This window comes from Talpa occidentalis, unplaced genomic scaffold, assembly GCF_014898055.3.
Source record: "Talpa occidentalis isolate TD23 unplaced genomic scaffold, MPIMG_talOcc4v2.1, whole genome shotgun sequence".
NCBI classification, from domain to species: domain Eukaryota; kingdom Metazoa; phylum Chordata; class Mammalia; order Eulipotyphla; family Talpidae; genus Talpa; species Talpa occidentalis.
Window position 1 is genome coordinate 79,800,913 of NW_026555331.1, and position 13,835 is coordinate 79,814,747.

The window sequence follows — 13,835 nt, forward strand, 5'->3', positions numbered from 1 at the left end:
AATTAATTTAGTTGCCAATTCTTCCTCTAAGATAGTTACAGAACAAGAAATCTCAAAGTTAAGGCCCTGAGACATAATAGGAATACGGAGTTGCATTGGAGGGGGTGGGTGTAAGCACCTGGGCTTCAGCATACCACAGGCCCAAATTAAATTCAGACCTTTTGTACATGGGTGAACAACTTACATTTTCTGAGCAATACTTCCTCATCTGCCAACTGGGAATAATTGCATCTAACTCAGTTACTGAAGAGATAGTCACCTTTGTGGAGTGGGAAGCTTATGGTCTCTCCTTCAGCTGGCAGAGAACCAGTATTAGTTTATAGCCCCTTCTCTTTCTGTCTGCACCAAAAATTGTGACTAAAAGCATTGGCTCTAGTGCTTGATTTTCCCCACTATTCCAATATCAAGAGGCCCATGTACCTCAGCTAACACCATACCTGATCAAGGGTAGGGAGTTATGAACAGATAACCTCCTGAAATCCCTTTTTACAGTAAGTGTAATGTTTCTAAAGTTCTGACTTTATCAAGATAAATCATGTGAAAGGGAAATTTGCAAAGGAAGGGGTTCATTCTGCCTATGTTTCATTGAATAGCCAGCTATCCAGCCCTTTGTCATTTATTATTTCTTGACATTATATATACAAAATATGAAAGGATTAAGTGCAATTATCGTGTAACATCATAACCACAATGAGGGACATTGAGCAAAGACAGGTGAGTGTGCCATAACATCCTAAAGTTTTAAGTATTTTTGATTGACTCCTATCTTCCATTTTATGTCATGCCTCTTTACTAAATTCTCCCAACCTGTCCACACTAAACACCATCAAATGCCCATGGGTTATTCCCTTCCTAGGAATACCGTTGCATGAATGAAATGCAATGCATTTCTAAATCGTCAATTCAGCTTTGTGTTTATGCTTAACATTTTGACTTTGGGATATTGCATTTAGAGATGCAGAATTAATGTCTCACTAAGAATCATAGTCTTGGGCCTCCTTGCTGGCCTAGGAGTTAAGTCTCAGTGCTATCACAGCTATGGGCTGAGTTTGATCCCAGATTAGGCAACTAATTCACATATGGTACAGCAGAACTCTCTGTCTCACCCATGCTCACCTTAGTATTGTGTTTCAGTAAATCTGCCTGTTTTGCTCTCCACTCTGTCTCTGGTGAATCCTCTCAACCCCACACCTGTGGCCTGTACCCCAGTTTTTCTACATGCACAAGCACACACACACACACACAAATGTAGACTTTATAATGATGTTGCTAGAGTTGAAATCTGGTTACTAGTACTTGGTAAATGCATAATATCAGGCAAATTACATTGCTCTCTGTCAACCTTATTTGTAAAATTGAAGGAAGATAATAATCTTATAAATGGTAGAAATTTAATAAGACTGAAGACTTGCATACTTTCAGAATAAGAGTTGGCATTTGTCTAGTGTCTAAATATATTTAAGTTTATTATTATTACTTAGAGACATGGCATGGGTGAAGAAATGCTAAAAGGAATTTTATCACAGATTTTTCCCATATGACTCCATTTAGGAAACGAAACCTTGCTTTTCAGTATTTTAGAATATTCTACCTGAATGACACAGAGGTTATACTTTCACATGATCAGATGCTGGACTTTGTTGTTGTTGCTGTTGACCTTGGTGGCGGAGTGGCTGAGGATATTTACTTTGAATTTTGGGTGTACTAGGATGTCATTTCTATGTAGGGTATCAGAAATAAATAATTATGACCCAAGCTCTATTAACTTATCCTGTTTTGTCAAAAGAAAATTACCACAGGACTTTTCTTAGTGCCACTGCAGCTTCAACTCACCTACACCCACCTCTGCCATCTGCATCTATGCCCACCTCCTTGTCAAGAGCATGATCTACTTTGCCATCATCACATGCAGTCTGTGCAGGAGAGCAGGAGGCTGTGGCAATGGAAATGGTCCCCAACTGATGGTGGCATAAAGGTTTCAGCTTTTGTTATCATTTATTGTCCCTAAGATGTCTGCTGAGGATCTAGCTGGGGTGACTCTCTGGGTTCGGATTATTTTAGTTCTTGTGTGTATTTTTCTATGTTATTATTGTGTAATGTTTCTTCAAAAACTCAGCCAAAAGGAAATTTTACTCTGGAGCAACAACAAATTCGCTATAACTGAGGGGCAAGGCCAAGAACTATCTCACAGGAAACTTTTAGTACAACTATCTCAAATCTCCATAAACTGTTCCAGTCAATTCGTTTAATCTTGCCCTCTGAGTACAGACAGCCTGTGGCTTCCAGTCACACTCCCTTAGTGATCTTTAGCCACATAGTGCCTTGAAGATATTCATCTTATACACCCTGAAGCTGCAGTCTGTGCTACTTGAAATCTGTATTTTGTTTTCATAACACAACAAGTAAAAAAAAAAAAAAATCATAGCACACTTTTAATATCTGTACTATAATTGGATTGAAAGTAGAAGAGAAGAAACTGCATGACAACTGAGCTCTCAAACCCAGCATTGATTGTTACAGTAATCATGCATATTTCAAAATCCTTGTCAGAGATGGAGGTGGTAGCAATTTCTTTAAGGCATTCACTCTAAGGGGAACTGTATCAAATGAAGGTGCCCATCTTACTTGTCTTGCAAATGCCCCCAGATTCACATTCAATTGGTTTGGGACATTCCCATGGCAACTGCCTGAGTTAAACATGACTTGCACTGGGTGTACTGGTGTTTAAGGAGCCCCATGGTTCATGATCCTCACATAATCCGGAGAGCTGCACAAACATGGGCAAGGCATCATGGAGGAGGGTGAAGGCCTTGCACCATAGGTGACTGGCTTTGAATCTTAGGTTTGGTGTTTATATCATGTGGCCTTGGGAAAGCAATATGAATCTTTTTGCCATCATTTCTTGATCTGAAAATGAGGTTACAGCTCCTAGAGTTTTGGGCTTAGATGAATGAATTGTGTTTAGCACGTAAAACCCTCAACAACAATCCACCTCCTCTGGTAACTCTTCTTTAAAAAATGCAGACAAGGGCCTCCCTGGTGGCACCACAGTTAAGTGTTGGACTGCTAAGCTGCCCCCAGCCTCTGCAGCACAGGGAGTGCAGACCTCTCCTGCAGTGCCGCTGCTCCCCTCAGCAGTGTACCTTGGTCCTTCTGCCTGCTCTGCTTCCCACTCTGGCTCTGGTGAATTCTCTCGCCCTCCCATGCTTCTGACTGTACCCAGTGCTTTTATAAATAAATAAATACATCTTTAAAAAAAATGCAGACAACACACATAAAAGCACTGACAATCACCTGGATCCTGTTGCCCCGCAGAGAGGTCAGATATGGATGGAACAGGGATTTGGTGAGTTTCTGCTAAATTCTAGGCCATTGTTTAAACTTATAGGGGCCCTTCAGGGGAGAAACAATTAAGTGCACCATTTAAATGATTGCACAGACTATGTTATTTGCTCAATGTCACTGTATAATAATTGATTTTCATACTTAAAAAACCATGAGTCTCTGAACTCAGAGCCCATATTTTTTAATCCATTATTGTTTTTCAAATTAGTAAAACAAATAAAGCACTTTTGCTTTTAATTGAATAAATCCTCCAAGGAGCCAGTTGGAATTTCTTAAGAACTGTGGGTTCCCCTATGTTATCTCCCTATATACATACTCCAGCACTACCAGGACAGCTCTTGTTACAGAACTGTAGCAGAGACTGCCTACTCTCCTGTTGGGAATCAGTCACTGCAGCTTTTGTTGGGGTAGCTGAGATATGGTCTCACAGTCTCAGGCAGAACACATCTGCTGAAGGAGCACTTCAGTTATACCCCAACTCCACTGGGGTCATTAAGTGAGCGCCCATATTGGTCCACAGGTTCTGCCAATAGAGAAAGGATAAATAACCCACAGGAGAACAGCTAGTAAGTTAATGTGTGAGAGAGTTCTAGTTAGTGTTCACAATTGTTTGCACACATTAACCCTCCATCATAAACTATAAAAATACCTCTGTTATTAATTCTGTGTTTTGATTCTATGCCATGGAGAAAACAAAGTTAACCTTTGTGGCTTATTTGCTAATTGATCATTTATACTGCTAATTTTATTTTATACATTACCAGGATTAGAGTTTATTCTCTGAGTACCTGAAATGTCCCTCTACAAGTTTGCTTTCCAAAACAAAAAATAATAAAAATTCTATTGTTTTTGAAGCCACCTATAAATTAAGTGAAAAAAAAAAAAAAAGAATGTCCTTTGATGCCTGCATTCTTTTTATATAGTACCCACTAGGCACCCCATGGAAGAACACCTAGAGCACTCTGCAAGTGTGCCACACATGTTCCCTTATTTGTTTGACAGTTTCCAAGGCCATGGCAGCACATTCATCCCCCTCCTCTGCTCAGTGAAGGACCTTGGCTCTAATCCTCAGTGCAGGGAGACCATTGAGGAAAGGAGATTCACAGGAAAGACTGACATGGAGCCAGCCTGCCAGACTTCCTCCCCCTACTCTGTTGCACACCTTCTGTGATTCTAACCTGTCCATGAATCCTGACCAGCCTATCCAGTCAGTGTGTGTCAAGCCTGATTTCTGGAACCTATCTAAGGACTGTCTGGTTACTTTCACTTTAAGAGAAGCTAATGTGGAGAGCAGGACCTGAGGGAAACATAAAGACCCTGAGTAGAGGTCCTTTTCAGACAGGAATGCACAGATGGATTTGTCAGCATCACCTCTGACTTTTTCAAAAGGGGCATCTAGTCCCCAAAGGAGATGCAAAAATGAGGTGTGTTTGGTAAGTCACCCTATCTTCATACTTTAAAGTATGTTTCCCTGTCAGCTCTTTCCATGTTGGCTAAATGGTGACTAGAAGGCAAGTGTCAGTATACTACTGAGCCATCATTGAGAATGTTTTGTGGGTTTATTAATAATATTTTTAGGTAAAACATTTTATGAACAATAGAATTTTATTTGCCAATTATGTTGATTGAGGTAATGTGTGTATGTCATTATATCTGTTTTGGGGCAACAAGTTCAACTACCTCTACAAGTGTATATTTCTGTGTTCATGGTATCTCCCCTGCCAGGTGAGTATATTTCACACAGCACCTACCACACGTGCTCCAATAATCCTCCACATTGTCCCATTGGATCCCACCCTTCCCTGCTCCAAATTCACCCACTCCCACTATTGCCCCAGTTCTGCAAAATATTCATAATATAATATATAGAAAATCTCATGAGTATATGAAAACCTTTAAAATCAACCCACTGATAGAAGAATATAAAAGGAGGAAGTGATTCTCTAACATTTTAAGGATAATTATATATTTGTTCTTCCATGTAATTTGATCAACTTTACATATTTTCCTATAAGACAGTATGGTTTTAATGCAAAGATTTTTTAAAAAGTAATTTTTGCTTATCTGATAAAAATAGTATTATGACTTGAAAGCATCCCTGAAGACACATGGTACACCAGCTTTTAATATCAGTGTTTTCTGCATTACCTTCATGTGACATCATACTGTAAGCCTCTAAATCTCTCTAGAAGATGTGAAAACCTAGATATGCAAGCTACACATATGTAATTAATTTTCTTTGGCCATAAAATAATATTCATTAGATTATTTAAAACCTATAGTATTGCTCACATAAGTTATATAAAATTACATAAATCAAACACATAGACTCCACTTGAACAATGTATACTTATATATAAAATGCCAAGTAATCCTATTTCTATTAATATGTATGTAGTGATAATTCAAAGTAAAAGTGAATGATGGGAGACTTTATTGTCCTTTTGAATACCTCATCTTACTCATTCTCTAAGAGCAACCATTATTTGTTTAAGTTCTCATATTTTTCTGGTACTATGTTTTTGAATGAATCTTGTCTCTTTTTTATTGTACTCATGTATTTAATGGCGATTCATATAATAGCAATATCATAGGACTGCTGAATTACATGAAACAATAAAATAAAACTTTTCAAACAATGCCTGACAATAGCCAAGTCTTCAGTGGATATTAGGCGCCATTTGAATTTTAAAGGTTATCAGTCATATTAAATACACATTGCTTTGACAATACCCTTGCATGTGAGATAAATATTAAGGGATAGTCCAAGGTCCAGGGTGAGGAGATGTTTCATTCACTGTTTGCTTTTCTTCATAAATCCTCCCTCAACTGAGCTCTTTTCCACTCTTGGAGACTCTCAGGATTTAGGTGAAATTTACTTTGTCCAAGTCATAATCTGTGTGGTAACATATTTTAATTTAGAAAACATTAAAATACCCCAGTATGTATATATGGCACTGAAGTCCTAACAGAGGACAATGCAGTAAGATTAATGAGAGGTTGAAGACAACAGGTGTATCCTCAGTTTTGTATCACTATCTCACAATGTAGAATTTCAAGGATTAGAGGACATTCACATTTTTCCCATTGAATAAAAACAGTGCCTCCCCTATTCCAAAAAATATGATTTCATATTAGAGATTATTGTGATTATTGACAGGTTTTAAACACTCTTATTAGATCTGTCAGCACCATAGCTCTTTGAAAGTCACAGAGATATTCATGTCTGTAGCAGATCACGGTGACCTCAGTAACCTATCAGTCACTACTTCCTCTGAGACACCAGAACTAGCCCCACTCTCCTACCACTGGCCTAGTTTTCTTGCTAACAGGGACCTCAGTTTCTGAACTTCTCCCTGGGAGCCAGCCAGCCAACAGGATGCCTCTCCTGGAAGTTTTCATCTTCTCTTTCCTCTGGTCATGTGAGTTGTCCACAGTCTATAGGAGACTGACATGCAAGCTTGGTTTTCAGTTTCATGTAGCAAGATTTATCAATATGTTTGGTGGCAAATTGAATATTAGTTGTAGTTATCAACTCATTACTTTACCACATATTGCACAGCAACTATGATAAATTTTTCTGTAGAGGGTCAGATAACAAATATTTTAGACATTGTGGACAATATTGTCTGTCATGTGGTTACTAACCTCTGATATTTAGCTCAAAAAAAAAATCATAGGCAGTAGATAAATGAGTGGGCACAAAAGTGTTCCATAAAGTCTGGGGAAGTCAACAGGAGACACTGAGAAAATTCTTTTTGATTTATATCATTTGTTTACTTCTTTGTTTGCAGTTGGTGCTGGTCAGTTTAAGTTGGAACAACCTGCTATATCAATTTCCAGACTAGAATATCACACTGTCCAAATATATTGCAAGGTATCCTCTCGTAGCTTTAACAATGATTACATACACTGGTACCAACAGAAACCTGGCCAGATAATAAAACATCTAATGTATGTGCAATCTACAACGGAACCTGCTCAGCAGAAAGTAGATAGTATCATCAAAATCGAAGCCAGCAAAGACTCGCACACTTCTACTTCAATTTTGAAAATACATTACTTTGAGAAAGAGGATGAAGCCACATACTACTGTGCCAGCTGGGACCACAACATTAAAACTGCCAACATAACGTACACAAAAATCAACTTAGGTCTATGCCCACCCACATCCTTCCCAATATGGGCACCACAGAGGCCTAACATCTGGGTGCCCATCCTGAGCCACCCTTCCTGCAGAAAGGGAGTTAATTACTGTGGAGATGTGACCTATAAGTAAATATATGTATCAGACACAAATAAAAAATCATTGCATTGCGAGCAATGTACTGGCAATAGCTCATCTTCCATAGTCAACACAGCACATCTGCAATGTCATGTTCATTTTCCCAATAAATATGCACAACCTCAGGCTAACAGAGATAAAATAATTTTAGAAGTTCCATACCCCTGCTTCTTCAACTCTGTCAGGGGATCCAGAAGAAACTCACTGTTTCTTTATTTTAACAAGTGGGGAGAATGTGGGGAGAAGCTCACATCCTCTCTTCAAGATGGGGAGCACAAGTGTTCATTCTACTTGAGGGATTGTGAGAGCCCAGCCAGGAATTACTTTTGCACAGTAGCTCATTTCCTGGAGTTTGTAGTGAAGGGTTAGATAATCTCCAACACGTTGGATTCCCGATCACTTCCATTTCCCTCGTAGTTTGTTCTGAGCCTGCCCAGAATCCCTCCCAGCTACAGCTCTTTCTCAGGTACCATTCTGAATCCTTAAATTTGATTCATGTTATGCTGTAACAATACCTTGACACTGGAGCTGTCATGATGCACATGTATAGGTAGGAAACTGACATAGAGAAGTTATTGCCCTGTGGTCTAGAGTTAATGAATGGAACAGGACTGGTTTCTTATTTAGCATCTGTCATTTTAAAAACCATGCATTCATCTTATGAAACCCAATCAAAGAATTGGCATCTCATCTATGATTCCTAAGTCAAAAAGCAAACTCCTTTCCAAAAATTAATTATTGAGACAAATAGAGGACTATTCTATGATGAGTTTAAATTTAATGTTAAACTTCTTACAATGAGTGTAAATATCATGGCAAATTTGACTTTATGACTAAAAAATCACAAAATATAAAAACTATCAAATTATAAAACAGAAAATATCTTCTTTATTATTTGAAAGAAAAAGAAAAATAGTTGACTTTTCTTACAACATTTTCTAATGGAGATCTGTCCCCGACACTATGGAATTCATCATGCCTTTTTATTTAAATACTATCTGTGATTGTTCTTGAGCTCAATGGCAGAGATGAGTAATCACAGTAGAGAGCATATCTAAAATATACTTTATCCTTGCCTCTATGGAGAATATTTGTCACTCACTGCTGGGAACATGTGGTAAGTATTGAGTTTATAATCCAAATATTTAAGAGGCATCAGGAGAAAACATTGATATGTATACTACATGAGAATGGAAAAAAAAGTTTGCATGTCAAAAGGCAACATAAGTTAAATCAAAGAGCAAATTATGGAATTCCACTAAGACAGTGGCAGAGTGAAGATGTCTGGATCGAGACCCCCAACTGGCACAAGAAACTCGATGCAAAGCAAGTCCAAAACCTATGATAGAAAAACAGATCGTCACACAATAGGAGCATCAGTCATCATAAATGAGTAGGAAAACTAACTTTTTTAGAATTATAATGGGACAGTACAGGCCAGAGGGATAGGTGAGACTGTGGTGCAGAGCTTCCTGTAGTGACTTTCTCAGTCATATGCAACAGCAGCATTTCTAAGAACTAGCACTTCACTTGATAAGGAGGCACATGAGCAGGGCCCCAGGATGGAGTGGTCCTTGCTGGAAAGCAGCAGAGGTGGGGCCACTGGATGAGGACCACTGGTTTGAATGTGATCTCGTAACACTGAATAGTTGTAGTCTGAGTAGGGTCAGAGGATCCAGACTACCCTATAGAAGATGCTATGACTGAGGGCCACTAGGATATCTGAAACACCTACCACCACCCAACCCAGCCTGAGATATCCCAAACAGCTGCTACCCCTACCCCAAAGCAATGCTTCACAACAGGAAGTTTAATTCCTGAGGGTTCTGGAGAGCATCCTTTGATGACTGTTGCCTAATTCCTCCGTTAACCTACTACCCCTCACTAGTTCCTTATCCCCAACTGCTCTAGCAGGTGCAAAAACAACAGTTGAATATCTGTCATTATTAAAACCCATATAAAATTGAAAATGAGAAGATAGAAGAGCACAGTACAAATAACAGACAATAAAACACTGAAAGGAGTCCCCACATGGTGGGGTTATGAGCATTATAGAAAAACAATAGAAATGATGCCTGAAAGTATAGTTTTATTGTGGAGCATGGTAGAAGAGAATTCATGGAAACAGTACTGGCTAGATAACAGACCTTAAATAAACCACCTCACACCATGAAAATGACCATGTTTTCAGCAGAAACAACAAATGCTGGTATGGATGTGGCGAAAAAGGAACACTTTTACAGTGCTGGTAGAAATACAAACTGGTCCAGCCATTATGGATAGCTGTGTGGGGTTCCTCAAAACACTAAACATGGACCTACCATATATATCACCCAGTGATTCCACTCCTAGAATCTATCCAAAGGACACGAAAACACTAAACTGAAAGGAAGCCTGCATTCCTATGTTAATTGCAGCACTGTTAACAAAGCTAAGATATGGAAACAACCCAAATGCCCCCCAAAACATGAATGTTTCAAGAAGATGTGGTCTATATACAGAATGAAATACTATTCAGGCATCAAAAATGGATAAGCTCATGCCTTTTACAGCAACAGGGATGGCACTGAAATGGATTATGCAATGTCAGGAGAAAAAAGAAAAATACCATATGATTTTACATGTATGTAGAATATAGAGAAACCAAAGGACAAGGGGGGAAAAAAGCCAAGACTTGCAAGCTGTCCATGTATCTGGGGCATATGGCAGGGGAGGGAGAGGGATCAAAGCAGGGGAGAGAGGAGTACAAGGGACTATGTTGGTGGGAGAATTACAGTGACCACAGCAGAGGTGAGAAGTCAAAACCAGTTCAAAAATTAGCACAGATAAGAAAATCAGTCCATTAATTTTTCAAAAGCAAAACATATAAAACAACAGGAGAGAAAGATAACAAATATAAGTGGTAGCTATCTTCAGAAATAATGGAGTTAACTACAGCTGTTTTTAAAAAGGCAATTATTGAGTGCCTCATAGCAGACACAGAGAAGCAATGAAGACAGTTAAGATCTCAAAAACACAGTGCTAGAGAACACAAGAAAAGAACAGGAGTGCCTCCCCTGGTGGTGCAGCAGTTGAGCACAGGGCTGTGAGCTGCCTGCAGCCTATGCAGCACGGGTCTGATCCCTGGCTGGCTAGCGAGGGACCCATATGGAGTGCAGACCTCTCCTGCCGTGCCCACTGCACCCCTCAGCAGTGTATTTTGTCAGTCTGCTGTTATGCTCCCCACTCAGACTCTGGTGAATTCTCTCACCCTCATGCGCTTCTGACTATACCCAGTGCTTGTATAAATCAATCAATCAATCAATCAATCAATCTTAAAAAAAATAAAAGAACAGGAAAAGAGAAAATGGAGCAGTATAAAGCTCTCTGGGACAATTTAAAGAAAAATAATATCAGTATCACGGGGGAGCCTAGAAGGAAAGAAAAAGAAAAAGGCTGAGACAACCATCTCAAGCCGGGAGATAAAGCACAGGTTGTGATGCAAGAGACCTAAAGAGTTTGAAACAAAATAATACCAGCCTTACTTATACCCATGCACATAAAACTAGAAATCAAACTATTACCAAACTATGAATACACGGAGATTAAACAAGCTTCTTTAGCTACTGCATGAGAAAAAAATTAATGCAGAGATTCAGAAATTTTTTGAGATAAACAAATGTTACAAGTTACCAAAATCTATGGAATAGAGGAGAAACTGTTGTAAGATAATTGCATTAATCCTTAGCTAGGCTAACAAAACATTAATAAGCAGAATCATAAACGAAACAGAAGAAATCACAACAGATAACACAAATACAAAAAAAAATAAGATTCTGATGAATAATTCTATGCAATAAATTCTATAACCTTGAAAATACTGAACAATTTCTATCAACAAGATGTAAGAAAATAAGTCAGGAAGAGACAAGTATAGCCTAAGTGAATTAATGCAATAAAAAACTATAAAAATTAAAGAGAAACATGAATGATAATATCATTAGATGAAGGCAAAACACTTGACAAATTTCAACATCCATTTATGATAAAAACTCTAACCAAGAAGGTAATAGACCAAACTAACTTCATATAATAAATACCAAAAAATCACAAACCAACATCCCACATAATACTCAACAGCAAAACACTGCAAGCTTTTCCTGTAGGATCTGACACAAGAAAAGGGTGCCCTTTGTTACCTCTTCTGTTTAACTTATTTCCACAGGTTTTTGCCCGAGCTATCATATGAACACGGGATAAAGGGAAACCATGTAGGAAAAGAAGAAATGAAGCTCTCACTATTCATCTTTTTCCAATTTTATTTTTTATTTATATACATTTTACATCATTGCTCATGTTTGTCTATTGTTCATTGTGCAGTGTTTGGTTTCTGTTCTCAGGTGTAGTCCCCATAGAATTTCCACCACCAATTCACCTGTGCACCATCACCACAGTCCCTTGTGCTCTTCCTGCCCTTATTTTGATCCCTCTCTCTCCTCTTCCCTGCAGAATGTCTCAGATTTATAGTTGATGTTTATTTCTGCTTTGTTTTGCTGTGTTTTTCAATATTTTTATTATATTTCCCTGATTTGATTCTCCTATATTCTTCCTGTGTGTGAAACCATCTGCTAGTTTTCTTTTTCCTTCTGATTTATTTCACTGAGCATAATCCCTTCTAGTTCCATCCATGTTGCTGTGATGGCATTAGTTTATCTTTTTTTTATTGCTGAATAGTATCTATATAAACCACATCTTCTTGATCCAGTCATCTATTTTTGGACATTTGGGTTGTTTCCAAGTCTACTTGGAAACAATAAATAGTGCTTCAATAAACACAGGTGTTCAGGTGTCCATTTGAATTAAAGATTTTGTGTCCTGGGTAAATCCCTAGGAGTGGAACATTATACCTCTGTGGAATAAAAAGAGATTTCCAAGACACATTCACAAGTTAGTTCTTGAGGAAACTTAACATCTAAATATGATGTTACTAACATTTTTATTTTGGTGATTTACCAAAATCTAAACTCAAACCCCTTTTTTTAGAGCACATCCAAACTCTCATTGAGTGCATAAAATGGCCTAACACAACCATATCCTCATGGCTAAGACACAGGTGTAGGAAGAGGATAAACTGAAAAGACCATTGCGATTGTTTCCTTCATCCTACAATTACTTTTTCAAGAGGTCTTGAAACTTAAAAAAATGTGTATGTATTCCTTTTTGCATTATTTATATTGATGTATATACAACTCTCATTTGAAGTTTTAAATAATCAAATATCTGAATGTAACTTGATCTATCATCCTTATGTCTGGAAAGAATTATACTAATGCTTAGTTTCTACAATTAAAAGTCTTTTGCTAATAATAAAATAATAATGAAGATCTCTATAAGAAAAGGTATTTTAATTGCCCATGATGTTGGAATAATGTTGTCTGTCTATAGGTTACTTTCTATTTTTATGGATTATTTCTAATAAGTACTTCCAATATATCCTATCTCATTCAAGTGCCACAGGGATTGCCTGTATTTTCTTTTATTTATGTTTTAATGACTACTTTTGTTGCATGAAGTTTTCTATGCTTTGTCTTGTACATTTTCATGGAGGCAGACTTTTTGTTACTATAGATGTATTTAGTGCATGTCATTTGTTTTGTTAATCGCTACCTGACACAGAGCTTTTTGTTGTTGTTGTTGTTGTTGTTGCTGACTCTGAAATCACTGGTATGATCTTGGCAAGTTACTTACAATTTCTACATTTATTTCTGTCTGTGTCACCTGAGCCCTCCAGGTCACAATTCACTTCATTGTGACTGGGGCATTGAATGAGTGAATGGATTTAACATGATTTCTGGCACAGGAATAATCACTCTATAGATATTAGCTTTTTAAAAATACTTTGTCATGTCCACAAACCCCATAACTTTAGAAAATCATGTGCCTGACTGGAGGATTCAATGATTTGAAAAGTTATGGCTGCTTCACTTTGCACAGATGAGAATATTCCTAAACTACATTCCTTTCAACACGGTGGAATTGGGTGCAGATTACAGGATAAATTAAATCATGTGATAGAGACCAAGTTAGCAGTGAGTGGTGTGTGCTGAAGACTATAAAACAACCTTTTATTTTTTTCTAGCCAACCAGTATTTATCAAACACCTACACTGAGGCAAACACTCTGCCAGGAAAGGAAGGAAAAGAAGATGGCCTGAATTCACAACTCC